Below are 9,754 nucleotides of genomic sequence, written 5' to 3'. Positions count from 1 at the left end.
TTTTTTTTTCAGAGTCACACTGTCCATGTGCCAAGGAAAGGATTCCAGGACCATGAGGACTGACTAGAGTTAGGGAGAGAAATAGTTCATAAAAATTTTCAGGTGAAAGTTAAGATCCATTGGAAGAAAGAAGCCATGCTACTGATAACCGTGGAGTGATGGCAAGGTCAAGGGAATCCAGTGACTATCCCAAACATGAATTCTATGGTAGATGAAGACGAATAGTATAGTTTCACTAACAGGCACTGCCCAAGATGCTGGTGACACACACATGAGTAGGACAGTCTTGCCTCTGGAGCCCATCACCCAGTGGACAAGCACAGCTGTGTCAGACAGAACTAAGCCTACAAGACTGATGGATGGATACCAGAAGGACATGCAGGGGTCAACATGGTTAGGTTTGCCCAGTAACAACTGGAGAGTCTCCCCAGGGGGGAACTGTAACTGCGATGGACTTTGAAAAAAGGAGGAAAGTGCGAACAATCAGAGAAGGGGAAACGGGACATTTCAGAAAGAGGGAGTAGCATGAACAGACTTCCAATTAGAAAATAGATAAGTCAGAGGGGTGAAAAGTATAGCATAGGGAATAGTCCATATAGAAAGAGGGAACAGAGTGAGCAAAGATTCAGAGGTACAAACTTCCAGTTGTAAAATAAAGGAGTCAGGGTGATGAAAAGTACAGCACAGGGAATATAGTCAGTATAGTAATAATGTTGCATGTTGACAGATGCTAGTAACTCCGTTTATCACCGTGAGCACTGGGTAACATACAGAAGTATCAAGTCACTATAACTGATACGCAGGTAGCTGAGATCAGGGTGGAATGATAGGGCTTGGGGACAGATTGTGGTGATAGCAAGACAGTAGCTAAAAAGTGGTAAAGTGGGAGAATGGCAGTTTTTGTTGCTATTGTTGTTCTTTAATTTGAGTGAGAAAGAACATGAATGGGGGGAGAGAGGCAGAGGGAGATAAAGAAAGAGAGAGCGAGAGAGAGAAAGAGATCTTAAGCAGGCTACATGCTCAGCATTGAACCCGATGCAGGGCTCAATCCCATGACCCTAGGATCATGACCTGAACCGAAATCGTGAGTCGGACACTGATCCAACTGAGCCATGCAGGCACCGTGAGAATTGCAGTTTTAAGTGAATATTGGGACGAATATCTAATGATGGTGTTTACTTCTGGAAAGTTATACCATATAGTTTAACGTCATGACACATAACGTATATAGCTACTACTACTAAAAAGCTAAGGGACGATAATTTTCCTTGCAAATATGCATTTTATTTGATGCTATGACTACCAATAAACGATGCCCTGCCTCACCAGGGAGGAAAGGACAAGGAGCGAACGCTATTGAACACTTACTATGCGGAAGGTACGGGACATATATCGCTGCCTATTCAGATGAATGAGACACAGTGCTTTTCTCCAAACAACTCCGAGTAGTGTAAAAACAGGCGAGAAGTAACCATCATGGAGTGTAATGAGCGCCCCAAAAGGGACACGTGCAGAGGGTGGAAGGAGCTCAGAGGAAGAACTGATAACCTGTTGGGAAGGGAACAGGTAAACATCATGAAGGAGGTGCATGTGACATGAAGGACAGCGGGGCAGCCCCTGAGAATGTAAAGACGGCATGAGAAGGGTGGTGAGAGGAAACTGGGGTTGAGAAACTCCTTGGCATAATCTCTGTCGCAAGAGTAATGGGTGCATTGGGGGTGCTGGGGAGCAGGAAATATAAAGCTCGATAAGATCAGCAGAAGTCCAGGAAGGTCGGGCTGTGGACACTGGACTTTGTTCTGCAAGAGGCAAGTCTTTGCCGCAGAGTGTTAAGGGGACAGACTAAGCGCACTGGCTTTCATTCCTGTCATATGGCAGATGAGGGTGAAAACAGAGATTAAACTGAAAGGCTGCTGCTGGAGACCCAATGAACGGTGATTGCACTTGGACAGGGGTGTGGTGGAAATGGGGAGAGGTAAGTATTTTAGGAATAGGTTTTAGAATTTGAGCAACAACAAAAAGGACTTTCTGATGGACCGAAGATGAGAGACAGAGAAAAAAATATACGACTTCTGGAATTTGGACTTGAGCGATGGTGTAGATGTTGGTGACATTTACCGACGTGGGAGAGACCAGGAAATGTCAGCAAGTGAGTGGAGTATGAGATGAAAAGTTCCATGTTCACTGGTGAGTTTGGAAAGAACAGTTGGGTGAAATGGTGAAGGAAGCCGAGTTCAAATAGATTGAAGGTAGAATGCAGCGTGAGAAAGATTCTTCAAGGTCACGTAAACAAGAACTCGTCTTTTGTCACAGGGCTAGTGTTGCATGTATGGAGCATGAATGTTGAAATATTTAGAAATTCACATAAATATATTTTTTACTGCTGTATCCCATTTTGGTGAAACAAACGCTAATTGATATTAATGTGTATGTCTTATTTGGCAAATATTTATTCAATACCTCTCATGATTGAGCTAGGATATTATAATTGAAGAGATATGCCCTCTCTCTGCTAAAAGCATAGGATGGAGAAAATTTTAATAATGTACTTCCTCATGCTTGAGTCTTTCTTCCAGACTGTAGTAAAATAATCACGTAAATGGGGAACACATCAAAGGTTTCTCGTGAGGGTGTGTCTTAGAATAAATAAACTCAAGGATGAAGGAATTACTTGGACAAAATGCAAGTGAATTTATGCTCATTGGTTCAACACAAATCTCGTGAAAACTTATCCATATGCAGCATGCTTCAGGTGGGGAAGTTGAGGCAAAGAACATTCTCCCGAATTCTTGGCAGTCTGGAGTCATGGAGTCATGGATACATGAAACACAGTGACAACTGCGAAAAGCAATATTTGGTGATTACTAAGTTATTAATAACTTAATAGGGTGAGTAAAAGCAAAAACATCAGAATGTAAGGGGAAGGAAAAATTACATTTAGCACGAATCAAATTTAGACTTAACCAAAGCTGAGGGCAGATCACCTATGGATTGGGTGACAACCAGTATCCCAAAAAGTAGTAATGAGCTAATTAGTAGGACAAAACGGTGTTGTTTGGATAACTTAGTTTGCAAAACTAAGAAAAAAAAATCATAGCGATTAATAGCTGATATTTATTGAATAATTTCTATGTGACAGGGAATATTCAAATGTTTATGCATTTTAACTGATTTGTTTCCAAATCATCCCGATGAAATGAGTATCATTATTATCTGTTATCATTGAGGAAACCTAGGACATATGTGACAATAAAAGTAAAGGCAGGATTAAAACCTAGGCATTCGGGCCTGAAAGCTTTACACGTGTGAAACACACATGGCCGTACTGTAATAGTCCTACTATGCTTCTATAGTATCCCACACCGTTGTTATTCTTTCAGAAACTTCTAGAATGGTGCCTTCAAATTCATTCATTCATTCATTTATTAACACATCATGCCACATTCCAAAAAGGATATTTTAATATAATATTCAAAGCAAAAAAAAAAAGTTGGATGGATTTAGACAGTCTAGATCTTGTACGGAGAAATGAGACCCAGAGAGCCTTGATCATATTGTGTGTAAACTTGGGCTGTTACAATAAAAAAAATACAGAAAACTGTTTGGTTTATAAGCAAAAACACTTACATCTCACATTTCTGGAGGCTGGGAAGTTCAAGATTATGGCACCGGCAGATTTCGTGTCTGGTGAGATCTGCTTCCTCATAGACTACCATATTCTTGCCCTGTCCTCCATGGCGGAAGGGGAGAAGAAGCTCTCTGGGGTCTCTTTTACGAGGACACTAATTCCACCCATGAGGGCTTTATCCTCAAAAGCTCAACTCCTAAGACCATCACCCTGGAGGTTAAGTTTCAGCATAAGAATATTGAGGGGACACAAACATTCAGACCATAGCAACTTTAAAGCCAAGAAAACATTTGTCATGGAGGAGAGAAGACTTTAGTGGTGTGGTATTTCCTTTAGAATGACAAAATAACTACTATTTCAGTAAACTCCGGGGTCCCCAGGTGAGAGATTCCAGTTCAATATAGTGCTTAAGTGACACCTAGGGTTCTTAGCTCTTAGCAAAGCACAGAGAACAGAAGCCAGGGGTGTTTTTGCAGAGAATGGTGAACGGATATGGAGCCTGGGAATATAGATATTCACTGGGAATTCCTGAAGCGGAAAGAAGGCACCGGATAGTTCTGGAAGGAGAAAGAATACTTCCTGGACATTTCATAAACATGATGCCCGATCTGTTCACTCCATAAACCTTAATGTCTGGCTCCGGAGAAACCAAATTCTGCCATATAAGTTGGGCTCATTTTCTGTGCCCAGCCCTGGCGGACCCATTGCCTTTCCTCTCCTCTCACGTTACTGCAAAAACACTAGAAGGCAGAACTGTCTCCTTTCCCATGCTCTGATCTCCTTTCTTCTAGCAAAGCAATATCCAATGAACTAAAATAGCTGTCAACTTGCTAATAAATAAGAAGTATTAAACACAACTCACACTAAGGGAGCTGTGCAGGGGTGATGAGGTATTCAGAGCCAGTCAAGCGACCCAGCAGCTCGCTCCTGAGGGCATCACTTCATAAACAGAGGCACTGATGGGTGTCCTGGAGTGCGGGGCTTCCCAATTCCCACATGCCATCAACAAGTGACAATGGATATTAATGGGAACAGTGCTTCATATCACTCTAGGAGTTAAACTCGTCATTAGCGTCGTGGGAGAGATTGTACAGTGTCTGGGCTATAAAAAACTCTGTTCCCTGCCGGGGTGTGTGTGTGTGTGTGTGTGTGTGCGTGACTATAACACTCCATGAGGTTGTTTTAATTTTTGTTTAATCAGCTTGTGCACACAAGTCAAATGTCTGACAAAAGAGTGAGAAACAGTGTTTGGAATAAGTAAAAATGATTCATTTACACATACCCCACCCCGCCCCCCGGATCCCTGCGAATATATCCTCCGGAAATATCTGAAGTATGGAAATCTAGAATGCCCACGTCATCTGGGGTGGTTGATATAACACACTAGTTCTGATCAACGTCACTCATAGCACTCCAGAGGAAAGGCAGTGTTGGCCACTGGCCACTGAAGCTTCTTCTGCTAATACACGAAGGGCACAGAGATAGGAAGGCACCATGGGCTTGGTAATTTGCAACACCTAGTGCAAAATGCAAACGTCGGACCTCTTGTTAAAATAAGTAAGAATTTCAAGGGGCACCTGGGTGGTTCAGTCGGTTGAGCATCCAACTTGGGCTCAGGTCATGATCTCACAGTTTGTGGGCTCGAGCCTGGCGTTGGGTTCTGTGCTGACAGCTCAGAGCCTGGAGGCCCCTTTGGATTCTGTGTCTGCCTATCTCTCTGCCCCTCCCCTGCTCGCCCTCTGTCTCTCAAAAATGAATAAATGTTAAAAAAATATTTTTTAATTAAAAAAAGCAAAACAATTTCAAGACGAGTACTGCAAAACACTGAAAAAACACAGTCCCCTTCCAAGGGACTACATAGGCCACACACCTATGAAGCTGGTCCTGTAGAAAGGATTCAAGCACTGGAACTCCTATAAAGCAGCTGTATATGTTTTTATTTATTTGTTTGTTTATTTGTTTGTTTACTTTTGCATGATTTAGCACATCTGCACACATTATTTTACGTCCCACTGGGTACTCAATTCTTAAAAATTAGCCTCCCTTTCCAAAATGGCGTCTTGTGCAAATCAGGGGCCGCTCAGAAGGGTTTCACAAGTGGGCAAGATCCCTCTGAAGTCCGGGGAGCCTCCCCCACATCCCCCGGCCCTCCTCCCAATTCCTAACCTTTTGTAAGTCCCAGGTCGCCTGGGAAGAGCATTCTGGAAAGGCCTACGTGCATCTGTCCTTTACCAAATCCGTGTGTATTTCTCCTCCGGTTATCTTCCCTGTGAAAGAGCACAAGTGTTTCACACTGAATCCTCTTTCAGATATTTCTTTTTCTGCCCTCAGCCTCAGGGAATGGCAAATGCTTAGCCAAAATGGCAACCCATGCCTAAAACCTCCTGATCGCTCACTGTGATCTGAACAGAGGCTGCCGCATTGGATTTCCATTGTCAGTCCTCCTGGACATCCAAAAGGCTCGTTGTAGATGCTGCTGCTCTAAAAATCATACATATGTGTTTGGGGGGGGTGGGGATAACCAAATTATACAAGGAACTGGTTAGCGGTAGCAATGTAAAACAGGAAAAAAAAAATGTGTTTCTGTCATTTCCCTGGAAGGGTAGAGTTTGTCCTTGCTGGAGCAAGGTTATAAAGCTTTCAAAGAAAACAAAACTTTGGGCATTTGTCTCTGTGAATAAAAGATCATAGAAAAAAACAGCAACTCTCATAATAGATACCTGGACACCAAAGTCTATTTGGTGTCAAATGTTTACAACGAATAAGGCCACACCATTAACTACCTCTTGCCTCATAAAGCGAGCCAAGCTTCAAATTGTAGTCAAATCTGCAGTTTCTTTTTTTTTAAGTTTATTTATTTATTTTGAAAGGGGGGGGGCAGAAAGAGAGGGAGGGAGAGGGAGAATCCCAAGTAGGCTCCATACTGTCAGCGCAGAGCCTGATGCGGGTCTCAAACCCACGAACCGGGAGATCGTGACCTGAGCCAAAGTCAACGCCTAACCGACTGAGCACCCCCGCTAGGCGCCCCAAATCTGTATTTCCTTATGAATCCATTTTTTTCCATCAACATTAAGTAGGAAGAGATAGCATGAGAGCATCTGTGAGAAATTAAAAACGATATGCGTGACAAATAAAAGACACGTTTATAATTTTGGCCTTTTTCACTTTTTCTCCTAACCCGTCTACCCAGGACCTTGTCTCACTGTGTGGGTACAGCTGTCTGGCTTTTCAGCAATTTATTTCAAAAACTGGTTCTTGCCCAGCCCAGGGAATTGGAGCTAGGTGGGCAGGCCTGGCAAGAATTGAATGATTAATCATATCATTCGGGCATCTGTAATTAAACAAACCACCAACAACAAAAAATCCATTATCTAGAACTGTCCATTTAAAAATCTGTTTGATTTCTGAGGCGGGTAAAGTGCAGGGGTAAAGAAACCGGGGGCATAACACTTTTTTGCAGCAATCAGCAAGGAACACAGATGTATCTATAGGGTTAAGGCAGTTAAATAGAAAGATATATGTTTTAACGGAGTTGTGCTTTAAAATTACTTCTAATTTATCCACTTACCAGACATGTATTGAGGTAAAATGATCAGCAGTAATGTGCAGTAGAAAGATATATACTTTTTTAATTGTAGCCAAGAGGAAAAAAGCAGCATGGAATAACTTAATCGTTGCTAATTATAATATCACTGAGGTAATTACAATAGATTTTGATTGTCTCATTTTCACACCAGAGGAGGGCACAATGCTGGCGTTTCTCTTAATACATATTTGTTTTTAGAGAAGAGCTGACAATTACACTAATTGTAGTCACAGCATGAAACTTTGTTTTTCAAGAAAAACTCGTCTACATGTCACATGGAATAAATGCACCCTTTTCTGTTTGGTTAGGTGCAAATTAAAGGCACATTAATTGCTTTGTTTATTGTGGGAAAAGATCTCTGCATTGTTGCAAGCGTTACCAAGTTGACAGGGGCAAAATCCGGTTCAAAGTCCTCAATATCTCAAGAAAGTGTCCCGCTGCGGCTCTGGGTCACTTTTATGAAGGCTTGGGAAGGTAATAGCCCCTTCACTTTACCTGGAAAGCAGCTCACTCCTCAACTTTGCATCCTGCATTCAGGAAGGTGAGGGAAAATCCTGATAAGAAAATGCCAATGAAAGCAGGATTTCTAGGTGCCTCTTCTACTGTTGTCAAAACCCCTTTCGAGTACCGGCTATATCTGTGTGGACAGGGTGTGCGGGCAAGGAGCTGGCCGCCAACTTCCCAAAGACGTGGGTGGCGGAAAGCCTGACCATCAGCAGAGGGGAGGAGGGGAAACGAAAGCGTCCAGATTTGCAGGTGTAATCAGAGTCGGCTTCCGATGGGTTGGCTCTTCTCCTTACCCCGACCTCCGTTGTCATCCTTTCCTGGGTAATAAGAAAGCAGACTCATCATGGTGCTTTTTCCTCTCTACTGTATGAGATGCCTGGACATATGCTCCTCCACTGACTTCTCCAAAAAAGCTGTGACTGGACGGCTGGCCATTTCTATTTCCCGGCTTTTATACGCATCTTGCCAGAATTAAAGGGCGAGGAGGGGCAGCTGGCCAGCTGCGACATGCAAGAAAGAAAAGAGCAGAACGTGGCCAGTTGCCAGGACTTCTAGAATGCAGTAGGTATTGCTGGGCTTGAGGCCACTTGATTGAGTCAAAACTATATATAAGGAATCCACACCCAATGTCTTTTGAGTGACTCTTTTGAGTGAGAGGTAAACTAACCCAGGTGAAATGCTCCTATCTCCTTGGGCTTCAATGGAGCACACCAAACAGATCGTCCAAACGGTGGTCCCATAAACAACCACAGCATCTGTGCTATACAAGTAGGGCAAAATTATACATTAGAGAGAGAAGGACACCCTAATCCATTACACAAGTAAACACTATATAACCTGGTGGATTTTGTTGTGGGCTTTTGTTATTGTTTAATTGAAATATACTCGATGTATCATACTGTTTACATTATTACTGCTTCGTAGTATAGTTTGAAGTCAGGCAAGGTGATGCCTCTGACTTTGATCTTTCTCACGATAGCTTTGGCTAGTTGGATCGTTTGTGGTTCCAGACAAGTTTTAAGAATCGCCTTTTCTAGGTCTGTGAAAGATGCCATTGGAATTTTGACACAGACTGCATTAAATCTATAGATGGCTTTGGGGAGATTGGACATGTTAACAATATTAATTCTTCTGATCTATGAAACCAGTATGTCTCTCCATTTGGTTGTGTCTTGTTTGTTTGTTTGTTTGTTTGTTTTCAACAAAACCTTGTAGTTTTCATTGTACAGATCTTTCTCTTCCTTGGCTACATTTATTTCTAGGTATTTTGTTGTTTTTGATGCTTGTGGATGGGACGGTTTTCTTTATTCCTTTTTCAGATGTCTCATTGTTAGAGTATGGAAATGCAACCAATTTTTGTATGTTGACTTTATATCCTGTAAATTTACTGAATTTGTTGATTAGTCCCAACAATTTCTTTGGGTAAGTCTGTGAGATTTTTCTACATATAACATCTTGTCATCTGCCAATAATGTCAATTTTTCTTTTTCCTTCCCAATTTGGATGTCGTTTATTTCTTTGTCTTCTCTAAAACTCTGGCTAGGACTCCTAGTACTGTAGTGAAGAAGAGTGAAGAGCTGGGAACCCTTGCCTTCCTCCTGATCTTAGAGAAAAAGCTTTCAATTTTCCACCATTGAGTTAGCTGTGGGTTTATCATATATGGTTTTTATTATGTTAAGGTATGTTCCTTTTATATGCAACCTGTTGAGGTATAAAACGCTGTTATAATATCTTGAGTTTTTTACTTGTTTTACTTCCTAAGGAATCATTGCATGTGAACGTTGTAGAAAATTGTTCTTTAATTGTGTTTACTAAGCCTAGCAAAGTGGACATTATAGACATTGACAGTTCACACAAGAGTGTTCAGGCCAGTGACCCTTCTGGACCCTTCTTAACGTGGCAAGTGCCATTACCAAACATCCCCAACCCTCTGCCCAGGCTCTAGGTCACTTTTACTACTTTATGGCACCCCAGACAGTCAAGCCCTCCAACTTCTCCACTGGCTTCATGCATCCGATTCCCTTATCTCTATT

The sequence above is a fragment of the Panthera leo genome, chromosome B3 (genome assembly GCF_018350215.1).
Source record: "Panthera leo isolate Ple1 chromosome B3, P.leo_Ple1_pat1.1, whole genome shotgun sequence".
In the NCBI taxonomy this organism is placed as follows: Eukaryota; Metazoa; Chordata; class Mammalia; order Carnivora; family Felidae; genus Panthera; species Panthera leo.
The sequence above is the reverse complement of the archived record's forward strand: the minus strand, read 5'-3'. Positions refer to the sequence as shown.